Below are 13,401 nucleotides of genomic sequence, written 5' to 3'. Positions count from 1 at the left end.
GAAAAAAAAAAAAAGAAAAGAAAATCAGTGTCCACAAGTCAGTAGCCTTTGTATATGCCAATAACAGCCAAGATGAGACCCTAATTAAGGATACATACCCCTTCACCATAGCTTCAAAGAAAATGACATACCTAGGAATATACCTAATAAAAGAGGTAAAGGACTTCTGTAAAGAAAATTATGGGGCAGCGCCTGTGGCTCAATGAGTAGGGCGCTGGCCCCAAATACCGACAGTGGCAGGCATTGTGGCCAGCGCCTGTAGTCCCAGCTACCCGGGAGGCTGAGGCAAGAGAATCACCTAAGCACAAGACCTGGAGGTTGCTGTGAGCTGTGACTCCACAGCACTCTACTGAGGGCGACAAAGTGAGACTGTGTCTCAGAAAAAAAAAATTACTCAATAGGGAAAAACAGAATACTGATAAAATTAATTTAAAAGTACCATTGTTCGATACTAATTGAATTTCCTAAAATTTCAAGAATAGATATCTTTGTCTCTTCACTTCCACTGAAAGCAATACTCAATGAAGCCTGAGCTTATCACTTCACTGAGAGTGGTCAAGGGGGCTCATGCCTGTAATCCTAGCACTCTGGGAGGCCAAGGTAGGTGGATTGTCTGAGCTCACTGGTTCAAGACCAGCCTGATTAAGAGTGAAACACTGTCTTTAAAAGTAGCCAGGCGTAGTGGCGGGTGCCTGTAGTCCCAGTTGAGGCAAGAGGATTGCTTAAGCCCAAGAGCTTGAGGTTATTGGCTCAGCGCCTATAGCACAATGGTTACAGTGCCATCCACATACACTCAGGCTGGTGGGTTTGAACCCTGGGCCAGATAAACAACAATGACAACTGCAACAAAAAATAGCCAGACGTTGTGGCTGGCGCCTGTAGTCCCAGCTACTTGGGAGGCTGAGGCAAGAGAATTGCTTCAGGCTAAGTGTTTGAGGTTGCTGTGAGCTATGATGTCAAAGCACTCTAGCCAGGGTGACAGCTTGAGACTCTGTCTCAAAAAAAAAAGAAAAGAAAAAAAAAGGAGCTTGAGGTTGCTGTGAGCTGTGATGTCAAAGCACTCTACCAAGGGCAACAAAGTGAGACTCTGTCTCAAAAAAAAAAAAAATAGTGCAATGTGCCTTAGGTAACCATTAACAATCACAAGAAGGGAAACAAAGGAAGGGAAAATCATGCAGGCACACCACATGATTACAACTTAAACTTTACAAATTGGGGATAAACTTTCCTAACTCGCTTCAGTGATTCTTATCTATGCCTGGTCAGGACTCAGGCAATAGTAACTTTTGGTTGCTAGGTATTCTGTTCTCAGCCACCAGGTAACAACAGGGCTATCTGCAGCCCAGGACAAAGGTGGGCATTGGATCTTAGACTGTGGTCAACAAGACCCCCAGAATCCTAGCCCTTAGCCTGCCCAGTGCCAAATATCCTGTGTAGACCACCAGGCTGTTGATAGCCTTGAGGGCTTTGAGGAACTTGGACTTTGGTCAACAAGCCCTCCAGAAATGCCTAGCTAAACTACACTACAAGCCTGATTCCCAGAGATTTGTTCTGTAAAATTTGGATCCAGTCAAAAGGCCACACTCAAGGATCCAACATGTGGCCTCAAGCTCCCCAGCTCTTAGTGCCTTTATAAGGCACTAAGGCTCCCCACAACCTCCCCAGCAATTAGTGCCTTTATAAGAAGAAACATGTAGCTGGGCGTTGTGGCAGGCGCCTGTAGTCCCAGCTACTCAGGAAGCTGAGACAAGAGAACCGCCTAAGCCCAGAGTTGGAGTTGCTGTGAGCTGTCACACCGAGGGTGATAAAGTGAGACTCTGTCTCAAAAAAAAAAAAGAAGGGAAGGAAGAAATATACATTCACACTTAGACACCCAGAGATGAGGCAGATGTGGATAAAATAGTGGAGTTAAGTGTAGTGGAATAGTGTTAATTTCAACTTTTCCCTATGCATTAATATTTTCAAAAGACAAAGTTGGGAAAAGGAATTTAATCTTTATACTTCCAGCCCTGTGGTTTACTTAGTTCCTGGCATAGAACAGGCACCCAGGAAACCTTTGTTAATGAATGAAGCTCAAGTCAGAGCCTAGCTCTCTTCCTCCTCTGTTTTCCTTTCTTTCTTTTTTCTTTTTTGTTTTTTTGAGACAGAGTCTCACTATACCACCCTTGCTAGAGTGCCATGGCTTCACGGCCCACAGCAACCTCAAATCTTGGGCTTAAGTGATTTTCTTGCCTCAGCCTCCCAAGTTAGTGGGACTACAGGCACCTGCCACAACACCCAGCTATTTTTGTTGTTGCAGTTGTCATTGTTGTTTAGCTGACTCAGCCAGGTTCCAACACGCCAGCTGGGTGCATTTGGGCAGTGCTGTAACCACTGTGCTACGGGTGCTGAGTCTTATTTTATTTTTTTGAGACAGAGTCTCACTTTGTTTCCCTAAGTAGACTACCATGGTGTCATAGCTCACAGCAACCTCAAACTCTCGGGCTCAAGCGATTCTTTTGCCTCAGCCTCCAGAGTACCTGGTACTACAGGCACCTGCCACAACACTGGCTATTTTGTATTTAATTTTTATTTATTTATTTTTGTTTATTTGCTGGCTATTTTTTAGAAACAGGGTCTTGCTCTTGCTCAGGCTGGTCTTCAGCCAGTAAGCTTAGGCAATCTACCTGCCTTGGCCTCCCAGAGTGCTAGGAACACTGGCATGAACCACCACGCCTGGCCAGCCTGAAATTGTATTTATTTATTTATTTAGACAGAGTCTCACTATGTTGCCCTCAGTAGAGTGCTGTGGCGTCACAGCTCACAGCAACCTCAAACTCTTGGGCTTAAGCAATTCTCTTCTTTCAGCTCCCCAAGTAGCTGAGACTACAGGCACCTGCCGCAATGCCCAGCTATATTTTGGCTCAAACCTGTCAGCTTCCGTGTATGTGGCCAGCACTCTACTCACTGAGCTATGGGCACCGAGCCAAGCCTAAAATTTTATTTTATTATTTATTTATTTATTTATTTTTCTTGAACAGAGCCTCAAGCTGTCTCCCTGGGTAGAGTGCCATGGCATCACAGCTCACAGCAACTCTAATTCCTGGGCTTAAGCGATTCTCTTGCCTCAGCCTCACAAGTAGCTGGGTCTACAGGTGCCCATCACAACACCCGGCTGTTTTTTTGTTGTTTTTTTTTTTTTGGTTGTAGTTGTCATTGTTGTTTGACAGGCCTGGGCTGGATTCCAACCCACCAGCTCTGGTGCATGTGGCTGGCGCCTTAGCTGCTTGAGCTACAGGCGCCGAGCCAAGCCTAAAACTTTAAATAGAGAAAATTGAAAACAGAAGCCTCACCCAGTTTGGCATTAAAACCCTTTCAGGGGAAAGAATTACTGTAGCTTTATTTCTTTTTAACCTTAGGGTGGGGACAAAAACTAAATGGAATCCGCCTTGATAGGGAGGGGACAGAATTGAGAAAAGATTACTACCCTCAGAGATGCAAATTAACCCAATCTACCCTTGAACTTTGATTTCTTGTTCTGGGTTAACGAACTTTAGGAATTATAATTAGTGTTTCTCTTCCTTATCTCCCACCACAGCCCTTCCTGGCTCTGCCCTGACCCGCCACTGAAACTGCCCCCTCCCCCCAGCCAGTCCCTCTACACTCGTCCTGGTTCCTCAGGGAGGGCCCCTGCCCTCCAGCTCCTGCCAGCTGCCTCTGGATTTCTGAGGCAGATGGCTCCTTCCCAGGCTTCCCCTTAGGACTCATTGCTTCCTAAGAGTCACTGGCCAGTGTCTCCCATGTGTGTTCTGCCCTCTTCAGAGCCATGTGAAGCCAAACACACTTCTCAAAATATTATCCCACATGATAACACTGATCTTGAGGGTGAGGAATGAGAGAGGATGGCCAATCACAGGTAACCCAGGGCCCAGACCTCTCCACCCCCGTGTCCCAGGGACACAGTGTGGGAAGAGGGCACCAGGACTTGCTGGTGACAAAGGAAGGAGGGAAATTGAGGTGGAAGGTGGGAGGATCATTTGAGGCCAGCCTGGGCAATACAGAAAGACCCCTTTCTACAAAAAAGTTGAAAATTAGCCAGGCATTGTGACACCTGCATGTGATCCCAACTACTTGGGAGACAGAGGCAAAGAGGATCTCTTGAGCTCCAGAGTTGGAGTTGTAGTGACCTCTGATGACATTGCTGCTTCCTAGCCCTGGTGACAAATTAAAACTCTATCTCAAAAAAAAAAAAAAAAAAAAACAAACAAACAAACCAAAGAGGCCTCCTAGGTTTGTGGCTTCAATACAAAGGAATGGAAGGTCCATTGACTAACATGGTGAAGACTGGGGGCAGGGCACATTCCTGGCAGAGAGCTGAGGCAAAATCAAGATTCTTGTCTGAGATCTGACTGTGGAGATGCCAGCTACAAAAGCAAGTGAAGTAGTAACCGTCTACTACTATCAAGTGATCCACCCGCCACAGCCTCCTGGAGTGCTAAGATTATAGGCGTGAGCCTATATTTTTCCTATTTTTAGTAGAGACAGGGGTCTTGCTTTGCTCAAGCTAGTCTCCAACTCCTGAGCTCAAGGGATCCTCAGTTTCTCAGAGTGCTGGGATTATAGGCGTGAGCCACCACACCTGGTCTCAAATGGTATTATGGAAATTTTTTTTGAAGAAATATCATGGAAATTTTAAAACTTACACAAAGAAGTTCGGGCTCGGTGGCTCACGCCTATAATCCAGCACTCTGGGAGGCCGAGATGGGTGGATTGCCTGAGCTCACAGGTTCAGATCAGCCTGAGTAAGGGAGAGACCCTGTCTCTAAAATTAGCTGGGCGTGGTGGTGGTGCCTGTAGTCAGAGATACTTGGGAGGCTGAGGCAAGACTTTGAGGTTTCTGTGAGCTATGATGCCACAGTACTCTACCCAGGGCGACAGCTTGAGACTCTGTCACAAAAAATAAAAATAAAATAAATAAAAAATACACTCTCTCTTTACACAAAGTAGAGAGAAAAAGGTAATCACTCTCCATGCAACCAACACCCAGCATTATCAATATTCTGATTTAAAAGTCACTTTAGGGTGGCACCTGTGGCTCAATGAGTAGGGCGCCACCCCATATGCCAAGGGTGGTGCGGGTTCGAACCTGGCCCAGGCCAAACTGCAACAAAAAAATAGCCGAGCTTTGTGGCAGGTGCCTGTAGTCCCAGCTGTTGGGAGGCTGAGGCAAGAGAATTGCCTAAGCCCAAGAGCTGGAGATTGCTGTGAGCTGTGATGTTACAGCACTCTACCGGGGCAACAAAGACTCTACCTCTAAAAATAAATAAATAAATAAATACATGTCACTTTAATCTTGTTCACCAATCAGCATTATTTTTCTTTTCCTTTCTTTCTTTTTTTTTGGAGACAGAATTTCACTTTGTCATCCTAGGTAGGTGCTGTGGCATCGCAGCTCACAGCAACCTCCAGCTCTTGGGCTTAGGCGATTACCTTGCTTCCGCCTCCCAAGTAGCTGGGACTACAGGCCCCCGCCATAACACCTGGCTATTTTTTGTTGTTGTTATTGCAGTTTGGCTGGGGATGGGTTTGAACTCGCCACCCTTGGATATGGGGCCGGCGCCCTACTCACTGAGCCACAGGTGCCACCCCAGCATTATATTTCCTTGTAAAATTTATTCATTGAGAATAAAAGTCACTTTAAGCCTAGGTGTTGGCACACGCCCGTAATCTCAGAGCCTAAGATGGGACCAGGACTTCAAGATTACAGTGGGTGACTGAGGGACACCCTGTCTTTTTTTTTTTTTTGAGACAGAGCCTCAAGCTATCTACTTGGGTAGAGGGCTGTGCCATCACAGCTCACAGCAATCTCCAATTCCTGGGCTTAAACGAGTCTCTTGACTCAGCCTCCCAAGGAGCTGGTACTATAGGCACCCTCCACAATGCCCAGCTATTATTTGGTGGTAGTTATCATTGTTTGGCAGGCCCAGGCTGGATTCAAACCCCACCCCGGCTGTGGTGTATGTGGCTGGCACCTTAGCTGCTTGAGCTACAGGCCTCGAGCCCTGTCTCTTAAAAAAAAAAAAGAGAGAGAGAGGTAGATAAGAAAGAATGAAATTCATTTTAGTATTACAGCAGACAAAAATGGCAGATAATTTTTGAACATTTCCTTACTTTTTTAGGATATAAAAGTATAAGTTTATTTTATATTAGAGAGAGGGGAAAGAATGAGGGGAAGAGGTGAGAAGACGCAGGAAGCCAGGAGTGAGGGGGGGAGAGGAAAAAGGAGGGGAACAATCGTGTGGCATCCCAGAGAAAGGAAGAGCAGAAAACTCCCTTCTGAAGCAGGCGCAGGTGTGGCTTGTGGGCTGGCTCGCTCTTTTTAACTCTTCTACAAGAAGCACCTGCAGCAGGTAGCCAGGTGCAGGCTTTGGGCGGAAATCTCCCCTCATCTTTCTCAACTTTTCTGTTCCTCAGTTGGCTCATCTAAAAAATGCAACTGTAGGGCGGCGCCTGTGGCTCAGTCGGTGGGGCGCCGGCCCCATATACCGAGGGTGGCGGGTTCAAACCCGGCCCCGGCCAAACTGCAACCAAAAAATAGCCGGGCGTTGTGGCGGGCGCCTGTAGTCCCAGCTACTCGGGAGGCTGAGGCAAGAGAATCCCTTAAGCCCAGGAGTTGGAGATTGCTGTGAGCTGTGTGAGGCCACGGCACTCTACCGAGGGCCATAAAGTGAGACTCTGTCTCTACAAAAAAAAAAAATAAAATAAAAATAAAAAATGCAACTGTAGAACATGCCCTACTCCGTTTTTACAAAAAAAAAAAAAAAAAACTCTCCAAAGTTCCTAGACCAAGGCCAAGGCCCCTGAACACTTACAGGGAGAGGTCCCCGCCCAGCCTCCCTGCCCCTCCCCCTCCCACTTGCAGGTGGGCGCTCCACGCTGTTGGGCCTCAGCTGCCCAGTGTGCAGGACCAGCGCGGCTGCCTGCCTGATCGCGGACCAGAGACCCCTGCCCAGGTAAGCGGGGAGGCTGAGCGCAGGGACACCAGGGCCTGTGCCCCCAGTCTGCGTACCTCGCAAGGGAACCTCCACTCGGGACCAGGTTATTTTTAAGCATGCTGTTTATTCATTGCGGTTCCCAGTTTTTCTAGTAGTCTTGTCCTGAGTCACCTCCATGCTTACTAAAAATATATAAAATCAGATCCCACCCTGTCCTAAGGAGTCAGAAAAGGAGGTGATGACTAGTAGCTGTGTTTGGTACGGTGCCCCCCTGGAGATGCTGGGCTGCTGCAGCTGTGGAGTCGCGTTTGGGAAAGTCCCAGTGAGGGACAGTTTGGTACACAGGTGGGCAGTCTGGAGGGATTAGAGCCCTGGTGTCCCTGGCACTCTGCCCTTTGTGGACTTGTCCTCCTTAGTCTAGCCAGTGTGCTTGCTTACTGGGAACAGGCCAAGGCCCAGAGATGTTAAGTAGCTCACCCAAGGCTGCACCAGGAATTGAACTCAACAGGTATTAAGGTTAGGCAGCAGGCACTGAGTGGGGTGCTTAGGGACCCAGTTGTAAGAAAGGACATTTCCATGGATCGGCGCCCATAACACAGTGGTTATGGTGCCAGTCACATACACCAAGGCTGGAGGGTTCAAAACCCGCCCAGCCTGCTAAACAAGGACAACTGCAATAAAAAATAGCCGGGCATTGTGGTGGGTGTCTGTAGTCCCAGCTACTTGGGAGGCTGAGGCAAGAGAATCGCTTCAGCCTAAGAGTTTGAGGTTGCTGTGAGCTGTGATGCTAGGGCAATCTACTTAGGGCAACATAGTGGGACTCTGTCTCAAACAAAAAAAAGGACATTTCCCTTCTGTTTTGGTAGTTAACAAGGAAGACCACTGTGGACCTCAAAGATGATTACATTTTACAAAGGAGAGGTGTTTGAAACTGGACCATGAGGCCGGGTGGGGTGGTTCACACCTATGATCCTAAAACTCTGGGAGGCCAAGGCAGGTGAATTGCTTGAGCTCAAGAGTTCGCAGCGGCTCACGTCTGTAATCCCAGCATGTGGGAGGCTGAGGTGGGTGGATTGCCTGAGCTCACAGATTCAAGACCAGTTTGAGCAAGAACAAGACCCGGTTTCTTTTTTTCTTTTTTTTTTTTTTTTTGTAGAGACAGAGTCTCACTTTATGGCCCTCGGTAGAGTGCCATGACCTCACACAGCTCACAGCAACCTCCAACTCCTGGGCTTAAGCGATTCTTTTGCCTCAGCCTCCTGAGTAGCTGGGACTACAGGCGCCCGCCACCACGCCCTGCTATTTTTTGTTTGCAGTTTGGCTGGGGCCGGGTTTGAACCCGCCACCCTCGGTATATGGGGCCAGCGCCTTACCGACTGAGCCACAGGCGCTGCCCAAGACCCGGTTTCTAACGGGAGTTTTGGTGGGCAGCCTGTAGTCCCAGCTACTCGGGAGGCCGCGACAAGAGAATTGCTTAAGCCCAGGAGTTGGAGGTTGCTTTGAGCTGTAACACCACAGCACTCTACTGAGGGCGACAAAGTGAAACTCTGTCTAAAAAAAAAAACAAAACAGCTGGGCGATGTGGCCGGTGCCTATAGTCCCAGCTACTCTGGAGGCTGAGGCAAGAGAATCGCCTAAGCCCAGGAGTTGGAGGTTGCTGTGAGCTGTGTGACACCGTGGCACTCTACCTCTAGATATGGTAGCAGGGATGATAAAGTGAGACTCTGACTCTACACAAAAAAAGAAACCAGCCTGAGCAAGAGCGAGACTCCATCTGTAAATTTAGCTGGGTGTAGTGGCAGGTGCTTGACCTAACTACTCAGGAGGCTGAGGCAGGAGGATCCCTTGCACCCAGAATTTTTTTTTTTTTTTGTAGAGACAGAGTCTCACTTTATGGCCCTCGGGGTAGAGCGCCGTGGCCTCACACAGCTCACAGCAACCTCCAACTCCTGGGCTTAAGTGATTCTCTTGCCTCAGCCTCCCGAGTAGCTGGGACTACAGGAGCCCGCCACAACGCCCGGCTATTTTTTGGTTGCAGTTTGGCTGGGGCCGGGTTTGAACCTGCCACCCTCGGTACATGGGGCCGGCACCCTACCGACTGAGCCACAGGCGCCGCCCATGCACCCAGAATTTTGAGGTTGTTGTAAGCTATGATGCCACAGTACTCTACCTGGGGTGTCAGAGTGAGACTCTGTCTCAAAAGAAAAACTAAAAAGAAAAAAAAAAACAGCAAAAAAAGAAACTGGACAATGAAGGCGCGGGAAGCGTGAAATCTGAAGGAAGGGGAGACTCTAAGGAAGGAACCTGGTGGCAGGACCAGCTTTGTAGGACCTGAGGTCAGTAATACAAAAACTGCTGGGGCCAAAGGAATGCACATGCACTCTGCCCCAGCAAGTTCTGTTTTTGTTTTAGAGACAGAGTCTGACTCTGTTACCCACGCTATGGCATTAGCCGACCTCACAGCACCTCAGACTCTGGGGCTTAAGTGATCCCACTGCCTCGACCTCCCAACTAGCCTGGAGTAGAGACAAAATCTCACTGCATTGTTCAGACTGTAGCCACTTTTGTGAAGCTCAAACTAGAGCTTCTAAGAGAGTATCTTTGTATATATTTCTAAATATTTGCTTAAATTATGTGTTTTTATAGGATTAGTGTTGTAGCATTACAAAAACATAGGGAAGACTTTAATTTTGGATGGTTAACTGTTGATTTCTTTCCTTCTTTTTTTGAGACAGTCTCAAGCTGTAACCCTGGATAGACTGCCATGGCATGATAGCTCATAGCAACCTCCAACTCTTGGGCTCAAGCGATCCTCCTGCCTCAGTTTTTCTATTTTTGGTAGAGATGGTGGTCTCGATTTTTGCTCAGCTGGTCTTGAACTTGTGAGTTCAAGCAATCCACCCGCCTCAGCCTCCCAGAGTGCTGGGATTACAGATGTGAGCCACCGCGCCTGCCACCCTGTTGTTTTCTTTTTCTTTTTTTCTTTTCTTTTTTTTTTTTTTCGACACAGTCTTTCTATGTCACCCTCGGTAGAGTGCCATGGCATCACAGCTTACAGCAACCTCAAACTCTTGGGCTTAGGTGATTCTCTTGACTCAGTCTCCCAAGTAGCTGGGACTACAGGCACCCGCCACAATGCCCGGCTATTTTTTTGTTGCAGTTGTCCTTGTTTGGCAGGCCCAGGCCCGGTTCGAACCCGCCAGCTCTGGTGTATGTGGCTGGCACCCTAGCCTCTGAGCTACAGGTGCCACAACTATGCTGTTTTTCCACATTAGAGATATGCAATGTGTTCAGGGTATTTTAGATTGGGTTTTTTTGTTTTGTTTTGTTTTGAGACAGTCTCAAGCTGTTGCCCTGAGTAGAATGCGGTAGCATCATAGTTCGCAACAACCTCCAATTCTTGGGCTCAAGCGATCCTCTTGCCTCATTTTTTTCTGTTTTTAGTAGAGACAGGGTCTCACTTTTGCTCAGGCTGGTCTCAAACTAGTAAACTCAAGCTCAATCCACCTGCCTCTGCCTCCCAGAGTGCTAGGATCATAGAAGTGAGCCAGCGTGCCCAGCCTGGTTTTTTCTTTTGGAGACAGTCTCCCTCTGTTGCCCAGGCTAAAGTGCAATGGCATCATCATAGCTTACAGCAACCTCAAACTCCTGGGCTCAAGGGATCCTCCTGGCTCAGGCTCCCAGGCACCTGTCACAATGCCCAGCTATTTTATTTTTATTTTTTTAGTAGAGATGAGGTTCCCATTTTTACTCCTGCTGGTCTTGGAATTCCTGACTTCAAGAGATCCTCACACCTCAGCTTCCTAAAGTGCTAGGATTACAGGTATGAGCCACCTCACCTGGCCTCTGAGTTGTTTTTTTTATTTTTAATTTCAGTGTGCTTGTTCATCTTTGTTTGAAGTACTCCTTTTTTGTTGATTTTCTTCTTTCTCCTGCGGTGCTGGCTGTTTTTGATGTTGTTAGTAGAGACGGGGTCTTATTCTGGCTGACTGCTGCTCATATGGGTTTTGAACCTCTGAGCTCAGGCAATCCACCCGCCTCGGCCTACCACAGCGCTGGGACTACAGGCATGAGCCACCACACCTGGCCTGGCCTCTGAGTTTTAATCAATCAATTTTTTTTCCTGGTAAAGCAGGGAGAACTTTTGGATACCAGGGAAGAGAGACAGATCTAATTTATTTTCAAGACAGAGTCTCACTGTTCTACCCAGGCGGCAATATGGTAGCACAATCATAGCTCACTGCAGCCTCAAGCAAACCTCCTGTTTCACCCTCCAGATAGCTTATTTTTTTTTTTTTTTTGAGACAGAGCCTCAAGCTATCGCCCTGGGTAGAGTTCTGTGGCATCATAGCTCACAGCAACCTCCATCCTGGGCTCAAGCTATTCTCTTGCCTTCACCTCCTAAATAGTTGGGACTACAGGCACCCACCACAATGCCCAGCTATTTTTTGGTTACAGCTGTCATTGTTGTTTAGCGGGTCTGGGCTGGATTTGAACCCACCAGCTCAGGTATACGTGGCTGGCGCCTTAGCCACTTGAGCCTCAGGCGCTGAGCCCAGCTTTTTTTTTTTTTTTTTGTAGAGACAGAGTCTCACTGTACCGCCCTCGGGTAGAGTGCCATGGCGTCACACAGCTCACAGCAACCTCTTAACTCTTGGGCTTACGCGATTCTCTTGCCTCAGCCTCCCGAGCAGCTGGGACTACAGGCGCCTGCCACAACGCCCGGCTATTTTTTGGTTGCAGTTTGGCCGGGGCTGGGTTTGAACCCGCCACCCTCGGCATATGGGGCCGGCGCCCTACTCACTGAGCCACAGGCGCCACCTTTTTTTTTTTTTTTTTTTTTAAGACAGAGTCTTACTTCGTCGCCCTTGGTAGAGTGCTGTGGCATCACAGCTCACAGCAACCTCAAACTCTTGGGCTCAAGTGATTCTTTTGCCTCAGCCTCCCAAGTAGCTGGGACTACAGGCTCCCGGCACAGCCCGGTTATTTATAGAGACAGGTCTCACTCTGGCTCAGGCTGGTCTTGAACCTGTGAGTTCAGGCAGTCCACCCACCTCGGCCTCCCAGAGTGCTAAGATTACAGGTGTGAGCCACTGCACCTGGCCTCCAGATACCTTTTAAATATTTTGTAGAGGGTGATGCCTGTGGCTCAAAGAAGTAGGGCACTGGCCCCATATACCGGAGGTGGTGGGTTCAAACCCAGCCCTGGCCAAAAACAGGGTCTCGCTGTGTTGCCCGGGCTGGTCTCCAACTCCTGGCCTGAAGCGGTCTCCAACCTTGGCTCTGAAAGTGCTGAGATTATAGGAATGAGCCGTGGCAGCGAATGGCAAATTTTCTCTTTTTTTGCAGTTTTTGGCCGGGGCTGAGTTGGAGCCCACCACCTCCGGCAAATGAGGCCGGCGCCCTACTCCTTTGAGCCACAGGCGCAGCCCTCAAATTTTCTTTATATTATTCTAGATGTATGTTCTATCAGTGGTGTCCAACCTTTTTTTCTGTGTGTGTGTGTGTTCCATATAGTGGAAGAAGAGTTTTCTGGGGCCATGCATGAAAAACACAAACACTAATGAAAGCTGATGAGCAAAAAGAGGTTCAGGGGCCAGGCTCAGTGACTCACACCTGTAATCCCAGCACTTGGTGAGGCCGAGGCAGGTGGATAGCTTGAGCTCAGGAGTTCAAGACCAGCCTGAGCAAGAGTGACACCCTATCTCTAAAAGATAGCTGGACGTCGGCTCAGTGCCTATAGCTCAGTGGCTAGGGCTCCAGCCACATACACGGAAGCTGGTGGGTTCGATACAGCCCAGGCCTGCCAAACAACAATGACAATTGCAATCAAAAAATAGCCAGGCATTGTGGCAGGCATCTATAGTCCCTGCTACTTGGGAGGCTGAGACAAGAGAATCAGTTAAGCCCAAGAGTTTGAAGTTGCTGTGAGCTGTGACTTCATGGCACTCTACTGAGGGCAACATAGTGAGACTCTGTCTCAAAAAGAAAAGAAAAATGTTTGTGTTTAATTTTTGCAGTATCTGACACTACAGATAACAGTCCTCAGAAAATCTGCATGAGGCCCTTGGGCCACAGTTTGGACACCCCTGTTTTACCTCCTGAGTTTCTTTTCACAAATATATCTTCAATGCCATATTGGGCTATGTAGAGAAGCAAGGCTGAAGGTAACAAACCAAAGTTGGTAAATGCAAATTTTGAGCTGTCAAGAAATAGCTTATTTTAAGCCCCCAAACTAATGAGGGCATTCCTTAAGTTCTCCTATATTCTCCTAAGATCAAAGTTTAAAGGGAGATTATTGTCCTTATTTACCTGATTACAAGAATTTGGGATATAAAATTTGGGATATAAAGTGAATTTCTCCAAGTGACATAGGTAGGTAACAAAAGCTGTGTTCTAGTATGCATGTGGTGTGTGCCCAGAGCCC

At 47.9% G+C, this 13,401-nt stretch overlaps 1 protein-coding gene across 1 annotated transcript in view; it reads right to left on the bottom strand.

Moving 5' to 3' along the window:
* LOC128588734 (tripartite motif-containing protein 43-like) overlaps nucleotides 1–13,401 on the bottom strand; it is a gene marked incomplete at its 3' end in the record, with an annotated part of 421,410 nt that overhangs the window by 294,034 nt on the left and 113,975 nt on the right. The window lies entirely within an intron of this gene.

The sequence above is a fragment of the Nycticebus coucang genome, chromosome 6 (genome assembly GCF_027406575.1).
Source record: "Nycticebus coucang isolate mNycCou1 chromosome 6, mNycCou1.pri, whole genome shotgun sequence".
Lineage (NCBI taxonomy): Eukaryota > Metazoa > Chordata > Mammalia > Primates > Lorisidae > Nycticebus > Nycticebus coucang.
Note: the sequence above shows the minus strand (reverse complement) of the source record. Positions and strands in the feature narration are given on the sequence as shown.